Source organism: Hyaena hyaena, unplaced genomic scaffold (assembly GCF_003009895.1).
Source record: "Hyaena hyaena isolate Hyena2069 unplaced genomic scaffold, ASM300989v1 scaffold_641, whole genome shotgun sequence".
NCBI classification, from domain to species: domain Eukaryota; kingdom Metazoa; phylum Chordata; class Mammalia; order Carnivora; family Hyaenidae; genus Hyaena; species Hyaena hyaena.
In genome coordinates, this window is record NW_024081276.1 from 170,026 (window position 1) to 190,003 (window position 19,978).

Here is a 19,978-nt window from a genome sequence, read left to right on the forward strand (position 1 = left end):
TTCAGATCTATATGCTATGGACCATTTTCTTCCAGTGTTTCGTTACTGTGTTCATTTGTCTCTGTATTTATTTGCTCATTGCATGAAAATCCTAACAATAGAATTCAAGTCCAGTTGTTTACTCAAGTGTAACGGAAATATAATTTTCTTCCATAGGCCCAAATATTAGTCATAAGCCTAATGATTGGGAAATTAATGATGGTGATAACGTTTAAGCAGTAATATTTATACAGCAATTTACACTTTTGTATATATTACTGCATTTGATTTCTGTTAAAGTAGGAAGAACAGATGGTAGTTTATAAGTTAGAAGATTTGATGTTTTATAAATGAAGTGTTTTAATTATATGCGAAGAGATGGGACTGAAAGCAATAAATTCTATGCCGAGCTTACATCAAGCAGACATTGCCAAGCCAAACTCCCCTCATGTGTTTGTGATTTTAGATTATGTCATCTTTCCGCTGTGTTTTGTAGTTTTATCTCTATGTCAAGAGGTCTCTTTTTATTATTTTAAATTTTTTAATGTTTATTTATTTATTTTGAGAGAGAGCAAGCACGAGTGGGAGAGGGGCAGAAAGAGAGGAAGAGAGAGAGAGTATCCCAAGTAGGTTCCACACTCAGCATAGAGTCCAGCGTGGGGCTCCATCTCAAACTGGGAGATCATGACCTGAGTCAAAATCAAGAATCTGGAGCTCAACCTACTGAGTCATCCAGGTACCCTCAAGAAGTCTAATTTCAAAAAAAGGGGTAAGACAGTGTTACCCTCTTCCTTTATCACAACTTTTTCCTCATCTCTGGTTTATAACTGTTTCCAGCTATCTATTGCATACATACCTCAAACTGAGGTACAAGTTGTTGTCTAAACATAATTATTCATGTTGTTTTTGTGAGTAGGTTCTAATTTTCAGAACTGTATCCCAAAGCCCACCTTGGGGAAAGCGAGTTTCCAGATACTCAGGGCATGGACTGGTCCATACCACTATCATAAAAGAAAATGAGGTAATACAGAGGCACTGAGAGGATTTTTATTCATTCCCAAATCTTCCATAAACATGATCTATGGCTTTACAATGCAAAGCATTCCAAAAACAAATGCTAATTTATATGACTCTTTTATTATTTATTGGATTTTTTCTTTGACTTTATTTGATCTTTGAACTTTGTTCTGCTCATTATAAGAACTGAAATCCTCTGTATTTTTCCTTCTGAGTAAATATCATAAATAATTCAAAACCTCTCAATGCCAGTGAGGCACATTGGGGAAAAATAAAGTGGTGTCCCTTTCTATTTTGTTTGTTCTTCATGTCACATAAGGTGGGTGGTCCAGGAGGGAAGAGTTAGGTTTCAAATTACTAACGTTTTATCCAAGTCATTTTATTTAAGTCAAAACATTTTTTCTACTTACATGTAGAATATGAAATCATAAGAACAACAACAACAACAAAATGGATCATACAAGAAAGTTATAGGAAGTCATAGTATTGAATTAATTGAATAATACCACATTCAAGAAGTAAATATGATTGGAACTAACTCTATTTACATCAAATCGACATTTTTCAATGTCAAAGGTAAAAAATAGAAGTGTCCCAGGAATATACTGTAAATCCAACGCTGCATTATTTTAAGACCTTTCATTCATTCATTCATTCATTCACTTAAATATTTACGGAATGTGAATCTATGCCAACTAATGAGTTAACATTAGGAATTCAGAATAATAGAACATGACTCCTGCCCTTAAGGATTTTGCTCTTAATGATTAGAATAAATTTGTGTGCAAATAACAGAACTGAATAATGGTTTTAAGTAAATGACTGAAATAAGAAAAAAGGGAAAGCTCATCTGATTAAAGGCATCTGGAAAGGTTTGTTGGAGAAGAGAGCATTGCAGTGCTGTGTAGAAGAATGAAGAGATGTGCACTGAGGAGACAGACACATTTCTGATTCCCCATCAGAGTGTCATTGGCCTGGAATGTCAATGCCAAGGTTATAAGCTGTACTTGATGAGTGAACATATTTATGGAGTTAGAAAGCATTGGAGAAATTAGCTATAATAGATGCAAATCATACCAACTTAGCTGGAAAACAGGCACTATCATCAGATCTCAGAAACATGCTCACAACTAGACTTTAGAGCAAGACCAAAAGTGGATTTTGTCAATACTTAGATCAAGAGTCTAAGAGTAAGGACATTTTGTCATACCAAAAGCTTATGCTTATTGTTTGCTGGTCATGAAATGGTGGGGTAGACTGGCCTTATTTAAGAACATATTTACTTCAGGCAGTTAATGCTTTTGAAATGGAGGACATTTTCATTCATTTCCAGTAGCTTACCTAGTACTATGGTAAACATGTATACACCACATCTTATCATGTGCAAGAAGGTTACAGTTTTATTTTCTGTTGACATGAATGTTCTCCAACAGTGAGATTCTTGAGCCTTAAGCCTTCAGCCTTCAGGTGCTCTTCTGCAGCAATGACTTCAAAACGGCTTTCTGCATCTATTGCCCAAAGTGCATCAATGGGAAAAAAAAAGAAGGAAAAGAAAACTAGCTGGAATTTGAGCACTATCATTCTTGCCCTTGAACATTTCCCCATCTGTCATGAAAATGGCAGAAATTAAGTTAAAACAAATCCTTATTGAGTGTCTTATGATGTGTGTGTGTGTGTGTGTGTGTGTGTGTGTGTGTGTGTATTTACAAGATGGTGAAATTAGATGTCTTTGTCCTCTAGAAGACAGTCACAGCCAGGGAGGGCTTGAAACACAAGAAAATGAAGAGAAGAGAGTAGGTGCAGGCACAAATGAGAAGAAAAGAAGTGTATATAGGTAAGATAGAATCTCAAGTTCACCCAAGGTTTTGGAAATAATAAGTGACAAACATAATAGCTTCCAAACTTGTAACTGAAACACCAGAAATGTATAGCCTAAAATATTTTATTTATTTATTTATTTATTTACTTATTTATTTATTATTAATTTATTAGATAGAGAGAGAATGAGCAAGAGAAAGGGGTAGAGGGAGAGAGAGAGAATCTTAAGCAAGCTCCACGCTCTGTGTGGAGTCCAACACAGGGCTCCATCACACAACCCTGGGACCATGACCTGATCCAAAATCAAGAGTCAGCTGCTCAACTGACTGAGCCACCCAGGTGCCCCTGATTGCTAAACCATTTAAAGATTCAGAAATGCATTCTGGAATGGATGGATACCTTTGTAATAAAATGGACCCTCTTATTTTTTTCATATAGTTATTTGTCTCTTAATATTGAAGCACATGTTTATTACAAAACAACCATAAGCCCAAATAGGTTCTATGTATGTGTGGGTACATTGACACATGTGGTCAACATATGTTCTACTTCATGTATATACAGTTATGGGGAATACACTGAAAAAGAGGTATAAGGAGGATGAGCGTTATGAAAAGGAGATGCAACATAGGAAGACATGGCGTTTCAGATGGACATAATGTAGTCTGACACCAGAAACCTAATGATTTTCTTTAACACTGCCGAAATCATGATATATACTACAGAGAATCTTCACTTCGAACATCTTGGCTCTGTAGAGAAAGGGCTTCAAGTACCTCATTAGTTTAAAACTATCCGCATTTTGCTACATTTCCAGTCCCATATTTTGCTTCTTAATTACCACTATTTAAATGGCCTTTCAAGATCGGCTGTAAATTAAAATTGATCCACTGTCAGCAATCTCCGACAGTTGGAAGCAGGCTATTGATACAGATGAGATTTCAGTTGCACAGTGTCTTTCTGAGAAGACAAAAATGTAATAAAATGAGCCGACTCTGCAGCTTGGTACAAAAGGCAAAATGTGACTTTTCTCCAGTGAGGAAACTTAAATATAAATAACTAGCCACGTTTGGAAAATGCAAATAAATGTGTATGAATAGAGAACCAGAGCTTATAGCTTTGTGCCCTCATGAATGCCTGTGTAATCTTGTTCTTTCATCTAAAAAAAGAAACAATCTTCCTTTTCAAATAGGCTTAAGTGTCTGTTGACAAGAATGTATACTTTGGAGTTTTGGTCTGAACTGGAATCTTGCTTTGTCTTTCACAAGTTGGGTGATTCAGACAAAAAACAAACACTTAGCACCTCAGTTTACTCACTTATAAGGTATAAATGAATAACTGCCTTATAATTATGAAAATTAAATGATACAATGGAGGGAATACCAACAGACTATCTAATACAGTGCCTGTCACAAGGCAAAGGAATATTATGGGAGAGGACACCAGCTTACTTGAAGGGTATGGTCGAAGGCCTCAGATTATTTCTAGGAAGCAAAATCCATATCTGTTCATTCTGACATGTTCTCCTTTGGCCTCAGACTTTGCTGAACTAGCCAAATGTTGCTCCAAAGCACTTCATCTCACATACGCACACCCACATAAGCACACAAATTTTTTTAGGATAGCCAGATCTTTGACTTCTGCTCTTGGGTCCAGTTCATAGTAGATGGGTCCCATAGGTCCTTTCTGGAATTTTTCGCAGCACCTGTAATCATACCTAGTCCTAAGCTAGGTATCAGAATTCAGAAACATAATCCTTAAACTATCCCCTTCTACCTCGCCTTCTGAAGATGTGGTGGATTTCTGTGAATTAACCATTCAATGGTTAGAGTGATGGTGCTCTGACCATTAAGAGGTGTCATATATCCCTCCTAGAACTGCCAAGAAGGTGGCAGAAGCCTGGATGGGAAGACCTCCCCCTCTTTGGCCTTCCTGGAGAAAAGTATGTTAAAACTTCTATTTTTTCTGCTTTTCTTAAGAACCACCTCAATCTTAATTCACTGGCCACAAAAGCTCTATATTTGAAAAACAAAAATTCAGATGTTACTCATTCTACAGTCCCTGTATGCACACGCATTACACTTGCCCTCTTTGGACACGGTGGGTTTCTCATGAGAATTCAGACTTCCATTCACATGTTATCTTTCAGAATGAACTTCCTTCCTCCTTCGTCACATTATCGAAAATAATGCTTTCTCTTAAGTCTCTTATTATTTGATTACCATGTTTTATTTTCTTCCTATCACTTGCTGCTAACTTAAATCATATTATTCATTTATTAGATTATTGATTCTTTCCTCTTTTATTAGAGTCTTTGTCTATGAGTGTAGGTCCTGCTCTGTCTCTCTCAGGGCTAGATTCCATCACATAGCCTAATGCCTGACACATAACCAACCTTCAATAAATATTAGCTCACCAAGCCTGATAATTATGGGAGGATATTTCATAACTACCTAGAGACCCCTGGACCAATGAGTCAGTGAGACCTATGTTCAGCTGGGAGCTTCACTCTTCAGAACCAATTGACCATTTGTATGAATGTCACTATTACCGTCAGCTTTCAGATTCATTTATTGGGTCTGGGCTAGCCCACGAATGGGTGAAAAAAGAGATGTAAATACTCTTCCAATCTTAACTATATGTCATTTCTATTGGGCACCTGCCAAGGACTGAAAGTCTTTTGGGTTTTATTTTTTATGTCCCATGACCAGAGACCAGCACATCTATGGGAAAAGATCCAATGAGGTCATCCAGAAAGACATGCTGAATAGTAAAGGGAGCAGGAAGATAAAAGGCAGAAATTGAGAATTCGGGTGCTGCTGAAGTCCTATAAATAATCATAATAAAGGAGACACAAATTAGTAGCAAGTAGCAGGAATAAGACTGTGTGCTGATGTGGAATCGGTGCCTTGGTGTTCTTAAATGTAATCATTAAGATAAGGAAAATTTTGTTTTTGTTTCACTCTTTTACTTTTTCTAATAAAAATATAATAGAAAGGCTGATAAATTCTAGGCATCGATTAGAGAAAGCTTTCAGCATATTGGAGCACATTCAGGTTTCTGAAAGGAATGAGGACCAGGTGAGGTCAGAGATTGGTTGTAAGGGAGAAAAATCAACTCAAGTCGTCTTAAGCAAGGACAGAATTTACTGGAAGGATGCTGTGAGCTCACAGAACTGATGGGAGGCTGACTAACAAGGCTTGGGCAGTGTGAAACAATGATCAAGAGATCTCCATGTTGGAGCAAGAGAACAACAGCCAAGAACATATCATGGGCACAGTTTGGGCCACATCAATATTGTCAGTGGCATTGCAATGAGTCTCACTTCCTGATAACTGCCCCCCTTCTTTTAATACTTTTTTCAAGATTCACAATCCAAAGAATGAGCTCTGATGATGGATGGGTAGAGGAAGGACCTAATTCCTGGGCTTCCACAATGAGAGGCATTAATGGAGAGGTGGTGTCAGTAATTGTTTTCAATCAACTCTATGCAGACAGAGTTTTCCCAAAGGGAATAGGAACTTAAAAGCTAAACCAACCAACCTGACAAAAAATTATATGTATTGGCAAAACTGAGTCACTGTAATGGACAGAATGTGTATGCCCTCCCCAAATTCGTATGTTAAAACTCAACCCCCCTATTTACGGTTATGGAGATGGAACCTTTGGGAGATGATTAGGTTTGGATGAGGTGATGAGGATGGGGTCCCCATAATGGGATTAGTGCCCTTATAAGAAGAAGAGAGACACGTGTGTACGAGTATGTGTGTATGTTTCTACTACTTTAGAACACAATGAGAAGGTGGCTTTCTCCACACCAGGAAGGTGGTCTTCATCCTGCAATAAATCTGCTAGCGCATTAATCTTAGATTTCCCAGTCTCCAGAACTGTGAGAAACAAATGTCTGTTGTTTAAGCCCCTCCAGTCTATGGTATTTTGTTACAGGAGCCTGTACTAAGACAGTCATGTAGAAGATCAGTCCTTAGGGAAGATTTACATTATCTTTACACAGAGACAAACTCATTCATAACACAGAACAATATTCCAAGCTCTATTTCCTGTATCCAACTAGTCACCAAATGTTATCATTTCTGCCTCCTGCACTCTGCTCCATCTCCCCTGCCAACACCTTGATTAGATTGATATCTTCTGAAATATCTAATCTTTATTGCTTCCTTCTTTGTATGTGCTATTGCCTATACACCCAACTTATCTACAACTTTAAAATCAAAATAAATGTATCCTTTATACACACACTTTATACATTCCCTTATAATAAGAAAACACAATTCTTTACAACTAAAAACACTGCAGTACTTTCTATTACTGACTAGGTATCACTCACTTTACACGTCCTCACCTCTTTACTTGCACTCCAATGATCCTGAACTATGCATAGTGCCTCGCTGATGCAGCTATTACATACACTTGTAATTTTTGCAGGTGCTTTTCACTCTGGCTAGGATATCTGACCCTATTTGAAAACTAGAAATTTCATACTCCTTTTTTATTCTTACTGAGGCATCACTTCCTGTGTGGTGCTTGTCCTAAACTCCCTTTCTTTCAGTAGACTAAAGCATGTTTTCTTTTTTCCCTATCTCTGTAACATCATTTGTCTTATAATTGCTTATGTATGCCGCTGTATCACTTTTTTGTTTTCTGTAAGCTTTTGGAGAATATTATTTCATCTTTGTAGCTAGAGTATGTAGCCTCGGACCTGGTGAATAGTATGATCCCTAAATATCTGTGAATACATGAATAAATGCATAAATAATAAACTGCACTAAGGTACCTCCTCATTATCTGTCTCATTGGCCTCCTGTTTGTTTTAGATTGACTGCATATCTTGAGGGGAAAACTATGTATTGTTTACACTGTGTCATGTAAAGACATTATTTTTCCCTTTTTCATTACACCTCTTCCAAATAGCAATGAATGTACTTATTACTGACACCACATCTAAGAAAGTGTTGAAGGGAAAAGAATCCTATTTGTCTAAAAGGCTCCAGATACAAAGAAAATGGTCCCAGAAATGATAATAAAACCAGTTCTATCATTATAAGGGCTTCTTTAAAAATACTTTTATTGGGGCGCCTGGGTGGCTTAGTCGGTTAAGCATCCGACTTTAGCTTAGGTCATGATCTCACGGTTCGTGGGTTCGAGCCCGCGTCGGGCTCTGTGCTGACTGCCAGCTCAGAGCCTGGAGCCTGTTTCAGTCTGTGACTCCCTCTCTCTCTGGCCCTCCCCTGCTCGCGCTGTCTCTGTCTCTCTCTTCTAGAAATAAATTAAAAAAACAACAACATTAAGAAATACTTTTATAACCACTGTCACCTTCCATGTTCTCAGTAAATATCTATTAAGTGTCTCCTATGTGCTAGACATTGTTCTTGGCAATGAAGAATAAAATTATGTGGGGAAAACATATGTTTCCTTTTTTAAAACTTTTTAAATGTTTTTATTTACTTCTGAGAGAGAGAGAAAGAGAGACAGCGTGAGCAGTGGAGGGTCAGAGAGAGAGGGAGATACAGAATCTGAAGCAGGCTCCGGGCTTTGAGCTGTCAGCACAGAGCCCGACCCAGGACTCAAACCCACGAACCTGAAATCATGACCTGAGCCAAAGTTGGACACTTAACCTACTGAGCCACCCAAGTGCCCCAATGTGCTTCCTGTCTACATGGACATTTCTCATTTTGGAAATCACCAATAAGATAATCATCCCCAAAACAGGGACCTATCTGCATAAATAGCTTTTTTTAATCAAAAATATAATTCATTTTAAATAGCATTACTAATCAAATTAAGGACTGAAATATGCTCAGTGCCTATATGCGACAGATAACGCATGCTGCGAACATTTCCCACCATGTGTGGACTCATGTAACCCTCATAACGCTTTGAGGTGCTTAGGATTAGTGTCCACATTTTACACAGGAGCAAACCAAAGACTGAGGGAACAAAGGTTATGTAAAGTGTCTCATCACTCTCAGAGTATCCAGAGATGGAACCAGCCACAGAATCAGAGCTGCCTGACTGTAGCTCTAGCTCTTGTCTATGAACAAGAAAAGCAGATGCTGTGAGGAATTACATGAGCACGTGCGTCCATGGCACACACAGACCCAACAAGGGATCTGAGAGTCTGGGTTGCCTCACGTCATCTCCTGTGCTGATCCTGTTGTCCCAGCCCCACACTTGGCTCTCATTAGGTTTATAAAGTTTCACAGGGTATCTAATAATGTGACACACTTACATGTATAGGCCTAATTAATTATTTGCTAAATGAATAAATAAGTGAATGAAGCAAATTAGTATTGAGTAGCCATTACTTTCCAGATACTATTCTAGCTCTTAGGGAGACTGCACAGAATGAAGCAGACATAACGTCCTGCCTTCATGGAGCTCACCGCTGACGGGGGAGAGAGAGTGAGCTCTAACCATTAAGAACATGCAGTGTGCTGACTCACATAGGACCATGCCGGTTCTCACCCTGAAGTTATTACCTTGGTCATGGAATACCCAGCCAACAGTGCTTAGAATCAATATTTCACCACAGCTGGTCCTGAAACCCAAACTCCTTTAACACGTGCTCCATTCCCTCGTAGAGTTTGTTTAATATTCACAGCTAGGCCATGTCCTTGGTTTCCTGCTATGTCCTCTAGTTTCCCTATTGGTCAGAAAATAGCATAAGAACTCAGGCATTGTTCTTATGTAAAAACCACCCTGAAGAAGCCTGGCTTCCTGTACCGCTGTCCTTGTTGAGTCCACCATCTGAGGTAATAGCTATTTCTTGATCTTTGACCCCCCACTGTAGTGCCTTCCAGCCTTTCTTGGGACAACAGCGGCCTCAACCATGTAATCATGTTACAGTTTTCATGGACGTCATAATTTATTGTTCACCTCTTTTTGGTTTCAATTTTCTGGACTATCAGCAGTAAGAATCCACTCTTGCAGTAAGAAAACTTAATTACATAGTATATTAGGGGTTGGGGGTGATTTATTTCTATTTACCCTTTGGCCTATTTTTTGATAAGTAAAGAATAGAAATGAAAGCATGGGAAAAGAATACATACTTAAAAAATCACGCCATTCTTCCCTTGCTTGTTTATGTGTATATCAGAATGATTTCCATATATTTTAGATAATTAAACCTGATTTTTTGAAAGATAAAAGGAAGATGTATTATTTAGGGGGTACTGACCCAAGGCCTCCTGCTTTATAGCAGCAACATAGGCAAATCACCCCCCCTCTGCTGCTGCGACCCTCCCCCAAAGTTCTGCTCCTTTCCTGACATCTAGGCATTCAGGACTAATTGCCACTCTTAATTGTCTGCAGTTCTTTCCTGTAAGACCTATAAATACAAGCCCAAAGTGCTTTACAGACAGGCAAGGCCCAGCAAGTCTAGGACATCATTCAGCTACAAGTGGCAATTAGACATTTTTAACAAGTTCCTTTAATACAAAATGGAGTAATTAAAACTTGCACATTGTAGGGGAAAACACTTTTGAGATTATGTTCATTTTATTAAGCTATTTCAAATATAAAGTTTATTGTAATGCATAGTTCTTTTTTTTTTCCACCCTTTCCTTTAATTGAATTGCTGACACTAACAACTCAGCAGAATGAATGTCTGACCCATTGAGAAAGAGATTAAGTTACGTGGGGTGTTTATTTTTAATTGGTATTGACCACAAACCCATACATTTCCACTAAAAATGGATTGAAATGGAAGATTCCACTCTTTGATCAAAATATTATGATGCAGGAACTAAATTATTCCAAGCGATGGCTTAACCTATTTGAGCTGTATGTTTAGGCTGATACATCACTTTTGTTTGGGAGGTCAGTAGTTCCGTGCATGGCTTGCTAATGCCGTAATGAGGCATTGGGTAATAATAGGATTATTCACTATGACTCAGTAGTATTAACTTACAAACTTTATTGACTACAAACCTAGAATAGTGTGTATTTTATTTCATCCAGCAGGTATCTGTTAAGTTACTACAGTAAGACAGCAGAGAATAATGAAATCAACTTAAGTTTTAAGAGACCCAATACTGTCCTATATGCTGTTCAGAGTCAGCCTCCCTAAGCCTTTTTAATATATGCAAAAAGAAAGAACAGATATGCCAATTATCTCTATACCAATGGACTTCATTCTTGATCTTATAGCAGAGACTCTACTTTTATTCTCCTAGATTGAATTCCTTTTGCTTCCTGATCCTCAGTCTTTTCCTTGTGTATCTCTTCCTTCTAGGCTCCTAACACCATCAGGCTCCCCACCTCACATTTCTGGATGCTTCTTCTGTCTCTCCGGTGATTTCTGATGATTTCCAGAAGCTCAGCTAATTTCTGGCATCCTATCTCCTGTTACTGAATTGCCTTAAGAGAGAATAGGGGGATCTTTACTCACTGGTCCATGATTTGCCACTACTCATGAGAGTCAGATCTACATATCCATAGTTCTGACCTTCCTCTCACTTCCTCCTGGCATTGTTTCCAAAACAAACTATCCTAGAGCAGAGCCTCCAATGGGTCACACGGTCCCTTGTCAGCTTCTAGTCCCTTCGGCTCCAACAAGCCAGACTGGAAAAAAAGAAAATACAGCAAACCTTTAAAGATGGTAATAAACTATGATCAAATGAGCACACAATAAAAGTGATGTGGTAATTGTAGTGCAAGATCATCTGCCACATAAATGGTCCCAACAGCACAGGAACAGAAATAGAGTAAAAAAGCTGAAGGGGAGATATTGATTCCCAGTTGCTGCTATAGGAAATTAACATAAACTCGATGGTTTCAACAACACAATTTATTATCTTAAATGTCCAGGGGTCAGAAAATCAAAATCAGCCTCACTGGACTAAACTTAATGTGTCACCAAACTAGTTCCTTCTAGAGACTATTGGAAAGAATTCATTCCCTTGCCTTCTTTAGCTTCTAGAGGCTACCTTTATCCCATGGCCTGCACTCACTCCCTTTATCTTCATAGCATCTTCAAATATCTGTCTTATTTACTTACCCCTGCTTCCATTCTCATTCTTTTGTCTTCTTCTAATTAGAATAGAAGCCTTGTGGGTATAGTGAACCCACATGGATAATCTCTGCATCTCAAAATGCTTAATCACACCTGCAAAGTCCCTTTTGCCATTTAAGGTAATATATTTACACATTCTAGGGAATATGATGTAGATCTCTTTGGGCTTTGTGATTCAACTTACCACAAACAGGAGCTCATGAGCTTAAGAAATTAATATAAGAAATCCCCCAACAAGGAAGATAATTTAGGTATATGTGTTTGGGCAGAAGGTTAACCAAAACTATGATCATGGAAACCTAGTCAATGTTCTCTTGAAGTTGTATGGAGAGAAATAGGGCAGTTTGATATGAAGAAAGGATGAACTTTCTCTATGGTACTGCCTCTGACAACCTGTCAAAGACACCTGTTGGTGGAACATTCCCCAGGGCCCATGCATTACTATCTGTGCTTGCCTATTTGGTTAACCTTCAGGCCATGGTCTTTTTATTCCACTGTTCCATCTCTGGGTCCACCTCTTCCATGTTCTTGAACTTTAACTTCATAACCGGAGCATCCATGTGCCAAGGGATAAAGAGACAATCCTGGTGACCTAGCTTTCTAAGTTCTTACCCAGAACTTATCTTGTAATTTTATTCTAGAGCTCACAGATGAGAAGGAAGGAATAGTCGAGGGTCAAACATCATATTCACACAAGTTTATACAAGTGGCAGGGCTCACAGTTTTGGTGAAAGCAGTAAACTGGATTTATTCCTGAACAACAATATATTCTATGGCAGGAGTGGGATATCAACCAGCAATAATATCTTATGGCCTTAAAATTTGTATGATACAAAATCACTTGAAATCCTCCATTCTTGGTCTTTATCTTAAGATTCAGTATTTTTTTTACTTCCCATTACACTTATAATAAAACCTAAAGAATTTCTAAGCCTTTTAAAGGCCTCTGTGGGCTGGGCTTTGCCCCTTCACCATTTACTTGGTGTTAAGACATGCCCCCCTTGCTTGCTATAGTTTGCTGCACTGTCCTTATTTCTTTTTTTCATATGTTCTAAGTACATGAGTTCTTCAGTACCTACATCCTCACTCTTCCCTCTCCCTGAGGTCTTTTGCCCCTAGACTTTCTAAAAGTGAACACTTCTTATCACTGAGGTCTTAGGTAAGGTTTCTTCTCAAGTTTTTGATGATGATTGACAATTTTCCACTCTTCACCCACACATTCTTCTTCCCTAGTGATTTTCTAGCTTTATTATCATGTTTTATTCTCTTTGAGATTTTTGTTTTTATTTTCTTTTTTCTTTGAAATCCCATTTCATTGTTTAAAATGTATTCATTTTATTTTAAGAGAGAGAGAGAGAGAGAAAGAGAGGCAGAGAGAAAGGGAGAGAGAGAATCCCAAGCAGGCTCCATACTGTCACACAGAGCCAGACATGGGGCTCAATCTCACAAACCATGGGACCATGACCTGAGCCAAAACTGAGAGTCAGACACTTAACCAACTGTGCCACTCGGGCATCCCAAAATCCAATTTCAGAGAGATTATAGATACCTGGAAAAGAAGTGTAAAGTGACCACCCACTGCAAACCCTGCCGTCTAGAATCCATTAGCAGAAGAAACATCCTAAAGGGCACATGGTCAAAGCAAAGATTCCCAGTCTAAAATTCATTTCCACATACAAATTGGGTAAGATATTGGAAAAGAGCCAATATGGAAAGGAAATGGGAACCAAGCGAAAATCCTAACAAAGGCAGCTAAAAATGGACAGCAGAGAAGAAAGAGTATTTCCCAAGTCTCTCCCAAGTGCAGAAGGTTAAAGTGCTTTTCTTTCTTTTTTATTAAACACATTTCTCAGCATGATTGTTTCTGTTATTCTAAGACTATTTTAAAAATATAAAACAGAGTGACTGATGAGTTAGGCATTATCCAAGTCATTTGGGAATATAAATATTTATCAAACAATGGCCTCCCTTCTCAGAGATTGCTGTCGGTTGATGTTCCTGTTTAAACCCAGAAACTCTCAAAAGGAAACATTTGCCTAAGAGGTAACAGCCTTATACAGGACTATATTTTTAAAATCTGTTACTATTAATCAAATTAAAGTGGGTTTCCAGGATTCCACTGGGTTCAACATAGTAATTTTAATAAATGATGCAGTGATTCTAAACATCTTAGTAAATGATGGCTAGATGCTAGTGATATTTGTTACTTTAGAATCATGACTAAATAAAGCATTAGATGCATGGCCACAAAGACCCTCAGTGAATATCAAATCCACTCTCCTCATTTTGCAGATGAGAGAACTAATGGATGGAATAACTCTCTCAAGGTCCCACAAGTAGTTCGTGGCAATTCCAGGATGAAGGCCAATGTCCAGCGCCCTTTTCATGTAACCACACAGCCTAATTTGCTGCAACAATTATTGTTTGAAGATTTACTCTGTCATAGCCCAGATGCTTAATGCATAAAAATGCGATCCTGAGCCTAATGCTTTCGTATCAACAGTCATTGTGATTATTCTTCCTTAACAAAGCAGATCTGTTAAGGATCAAGCATATGGAGTCAAAACAGAACCTTTCCCAAATGCAATTCTTTTTCATTCATGAAGACAACATTTAATCTTCTTTTCAAGGTGCCCCTGCTCTAGAGGAATATGTTAACATTAAGGTAAATAAGAAGATTATTGCTACCTAATGAACTGGGACTAAAATCTACTAGGTCACACTCACATGAAAATATTTTCATTAAGTTCTTTAAGTAATAGAGGACCTGGCCAGAGAAGGAGGAGTCTATGACTGCCAAACCAATTTTAGGAAAAAAAAGTGCCTGCCCTACTTCAGTTTTTAAGCTTTATAGCTGGGATGATTTCCACCATGCTGGAGATTCTCAGAAGAAATCTGGTCTTCACTAAGTTATAGATCAAAGATGGTAGAACAAGGATGGTTGGTTGCTTAAACCATAAATGAGATTGTTTCCCCATCTATAAAGGGAAATAATGATGACTATTTCAAAGTGTTGGTGAGCAAATTAAATAAGATAATATACATAAAACGCCTGTGGCATAGAAGCTTTCCAATAAATGTTAGTACAATGGCATAGCAGGGTAAAAGTAGTTTGAAGAACTAATCCTTATTTACACTACAAAAATATTATGGACCTTTTATGTTCAAACTTTTCAGTTCTGATGAACTTTTTTTTAACATTTATTTTTGAGAGACAGAATGCAAGCAAGGGGTGGGGGCAGAATGCAAGCAAGGGGAGGGGGCAGAGAGACACACAGAATCTGAAGCAGGCACCAGACTCTGAGCTTTCAGCACAGAGCGCTCTGTGAGGCTCAAACCCATGAATCGTGAAATCAGGACCTGAGCTGAAGTCAGACACTTAACTGACTGAGCCACCCAGGAGCCCCCTGATTAACTTTTAGTAACATTCAATGTTAAAATTCTTAAGTTTCTTCCAATTGCTCTTGGAGTTAAGAGTAACATAAATAGATGATAGATAGATAGATAGATAGATAGATAGATATAGTTATAGTTATACCCATCAAGATCTAGCCTTTGCCTTCATCATGTAGATTCTTAAAGAGGTTCACACCACACAAATTCACAAGTTACTGGTTAGTTCCAATTGACACACACACTCCTCCCACGGGCAAATTAATCTAATTATGAAATGAAGCATATTTTATAGATTTGACTTCACCCATTGGGAGGTAGGTAAATAAAGCATATCCAATGGCCAATCAGAAACTTTTGGATCATTCACAGTGAGAAAAAATAAAATGCCCTCAGTTACTAAAAATGGAAAACCAAGAGATGTTTTTTAAATAACGTATGAATTCTCCATATCATAGTAGTCAAAAGCATTTTTCTACAATCAGGTCTCCTATATGTAAATATCTGCAACAAGAGTAGCTTTGGTCCAAGACATGAATCCTTTCAAGTCTCAGTTTCTTTATCTGCTAATTATGTAAAGAATAATACATTCACAAGATCGATATTACAATTAATGTCATGGATCCAAAACACTTAATTGAATGTCTAGCATACCATTAATACTAAATTAATATTAGCCATAACTAAACTATTATTGTATCTTACATAAAGTAATACATTGAAGGCATCTCAGGTTCATCTCATTTGCTAACTTTGGTCCCTGGTAGGGCTATGAAGAGACAATGTAGATGAGAATTTGTATGATATTTTTAATTTGGGGCAAGAGAATTGAGGTGAAAATTAGCAAATATAACACACATGGATGAATGATGTTATATTTGGCCTTTCTTATTGGGGAAGTTTCCCAAGTCAGTATGCAAATATGTTCCAGACACCTCGCTTATGTGATACCATATAACAGTGGGGCAGGTGTCTGGGCCACCTTTGCATAGATGAGAAAATAGAAGTGGCATATATTGAAGCCAAATTATAAAGACAGGTCTGTGTTACTTTTAACACCACCAACTTCCTCTTCACACAAGGAAAAATTAATAAGAGGTGCTTAGAAAAGGTGTACAAAAGCTTAATGGAGGAAGTAATTATTTCTAGATGGAGTGGTTAATACAAGGTCTCTATAAAAGACCTAGAATTTGACTGATGCCTTAAAGACAGAATTTGAGCATTTGACATATATATATATGGTGTGCTAGACATTCAGTTAAGTGCTTTAATAAGTGACATTGTGTTAGCAATCTTATAAATGTATTATTCTTTACATAATTAGCAGATAAAGAAACTGAGACTTGAAAGGATTTAAGCCTTGGACCAAGACTACATACATACAAACATACACACATACAAAACACAAATGTACACATATATACATATATACATACACATAATCATAAAAGCTCCTGAGACTCTGAAGCATCAGCTATGTGCAGTATCATATCATTGGTCTCTGAATACCTGAATTGAAATAATTGGAGAAGAAAACTGAAGGCAGATCATGATAGGACACACACAAAACAAAACTGTGATAATAAGAATAGCAATAAATACAATAGCATTTGTTGAACACATTAATATGTAGCTGACTGGGTTAGGAATTTCAGATAATTAATTCTTCATTGTCCGTTGCATCTTTGTATATTTATAGCAGGAATCCTGTGAAATGGATTAAGAAATGTTTAGTTCAGTTTTATAGATGCATAAGTAAGGGTATATTTAAGGAGTTTTCTTCAAGGTTTTATGGATTGAATGCCTATCCTTCTATGGCCTAGGGTTAATTTTGTTTGACAAACCAGGCAGGCAATCAGAAATGAGACTACCTTTGCTACATGTCAAGGAAAATGAAACCCATTTCTATTTATCTAACTGTATTTTACCCTCAATAACCATGTACTAAATAATTTACAGTTTAATCCATTAAAGAGATAACACTTTATTTTCATTAAGTTAAAGTTAAGTTGACGTTGAAATTAATCTCTTTATTTTGATTTGTTAACCCTTTCATTCAAGTTTGTATGTATTTGTTGATTATTATAGTTACTTCTCTTAATTTATTTAGATTTATTATCATAGATTCATATTGATTTCTTAGGGTGATGTTTTCCCCCCTTGATCTCATGTCCATTCTGAGAACTAGTAATCCCATTGCCTACATAATCACAGTAGCATATGTTATTTTTACAATAAAAATCTATCTACAATATTCTATTTTACAATAGAAAATTGATCCTATGATGAGGAATATGTCTGCAAAATGTTTTAATTCTTCATGTGCTATATTGTATGAACCTGTAAGAGTAGAGGTATTTAAACTAACATTAATAATGTCTTACATCATACAGTCTTCTCATTTATAGAGAGCTTTCACAGGTGTTACCACTTGTGAGTTACTTGAACACTCTGAGTTACTTGAACTCAGAGCTGCTCTGCTGTAGGGAGTAGAGAGATTATCATCTGTTATGCTATCTATCAGTAAACTTAGGAAGAAAAGAATTCATAATGTTGAATATACAACTTTCATTTGGAGATATTTAGCCTAATGACCTCTACTAATAAGCATATGGATAAGAAAAAAAAACAGCTCTATTAATCTTAATCTCTTTTTCCATTAATTTTACCTTTTTAAAAGTCTTATTTTTTTCATGCCTTCCTAAAGCATGGCTATCTTATGTCAGTCTAATGCATTTCCATTGTTTAAGGAATTAACCCTCCATGTATTGATGTGAAATGCAAGGCCATCCATGATGAAATCCCAACAAAAACCTATCCAATATTGCTGTTTCTCATTAACACTAGTTTTAATTAGTAAGCAAATATTGTTTGACCTTCTATATAACGTATGATTTTTGTTGATTTTGCATTGCATGGTTGGAAAATGAAAATTAATTACATAGGAATTCTCCTTTCTCCACCAGGACAGACCTGGATACAAAGAGCGATACTAAAATTAAGAACTGGATGATGACGTGTGATGAATACGCAAGAGTTGGAGAAAAGTAAACCCAGTTGTAAGTAGGTTACCCAAGTAGGTTATTTATATTGTGCTCTGCGTCTTCTCAGGTATCTCAGGAGGTGTCCCAGGAGGCATGTGAAGGGTGCAGAGTGGGCGGGGAGGTATTTAAGGGACAAGAGTCTGATCCTGTCCTCTCTGCTGTAACCAATCCAACTCTCGCACCCGTTCCAGCCTAAAGCCTCCTGCATCAACGCTATTTCACTTAAAGAATGAAAACCAATGCTTACAGGATTGAAAAAAATAAATATCGAAAATAAGATCACTAGGTGATCAGGAACATTTGCAGGAACAGTTCACACTTGAGAAGGCCTTGATTTATACGCAGAAACTGGAAAGGTACAGAGGACAGGCAATGTTAATATTTTTAACTGATTAACTATTTACCACACATTCTACCTTGTGAGTGAAAGTGATTTTCATATCACTGTTATTTCCTTTAATCCATTTGTTTCATTTTCTATTTCTTTTGCATAGCTATGGGCAAAGGAATGATTTGTTAAGAATATCAGTAAGAGGTGCAGAGGAAGACAGATTTGCCAATATGATCAAAACTTTTAAAAAATTATTTTTTGTTACATATTTTTATTATTTATTTATATGTTTACTGAAGTGGAGGTGCAGACATGTCATTAAAATAAACATAGCTGGAGCGTCTGGGTGGCTCAGTAGGTGAAGTGTCCTACTCTTCATCTCGGCTCAGGTCATGATCCCACAGTTTGAGAGACTGAGGCCCTCATTGGACTCTTTGTGGACAGTGCAGAGCCTGCTTGGAATTCTCTCTCTCCCTTTCTCTCTGCTTCTCTCTCTCTCTCTCTCTCAAAAAACGTGAATAAATTTTAAAAATAAAACAATTACTTTGAAAGTGGAATGAGTTGGCCTTTTGAATTTCATTTGGCTATTTTAGAAGTACTTGCTTCATCTAAATTCACTTTAATCTCAATTTGTGGTACGTTAGTAACTGAAATTACTAGGATAGCAACAAGTTCACTGCAAGTTTGCATACATCCTATGGTATTTGACACCAATTTATAATCGTAAATAAATGTATGTGTGTATATGTTTATGGATGTATATATTGTGTATACATACATTTGAAAGTCAACACACTCATTTGCTGAATGTAGGAGGTTATATGATAGCTCTAGGGAAGAATGCAGCATACTATATATTAAAATAGAAGTGGTTGATGAACTGTATAGACATGAATGAGCCAGATCTTCTTTAAACAACTTCAAAAAATCTACTATTTTCCAGGGTGGAATTTACCCAGCAAAGCTTATATTTTCCTACTGAGCAAAATATTTGAGGAAAATGATAGACCCAATTCACTGCTTGACTAGGAAAATGACCCCCTGTCCTCAGTAAAATTTTTGTTCAGAGCTTTCTTAAGCTTCATTTGTAATCCAAACAAGCTATCAAATATTTGTCCTAGAAAAGACAAATTTTTCCTTCATGAGAAGGTCAGAGATTGCATGTTTCAAGGAAATATTAATATCTTTAAAGAATATAGAGTACTCTCTTCACAGGGAGAGGGTGGCTATAAAGGGAAACAGAGTGCACTGTTTGGTGGAAAGCCACCTGCAAAAAGTCATACATACTCGGTCTTTTGACTGATGTCCCAAACTCCACTTTATTAGACCTCAAAAGGCAGTGGGAAAAATGGCCCACGGGGTAGC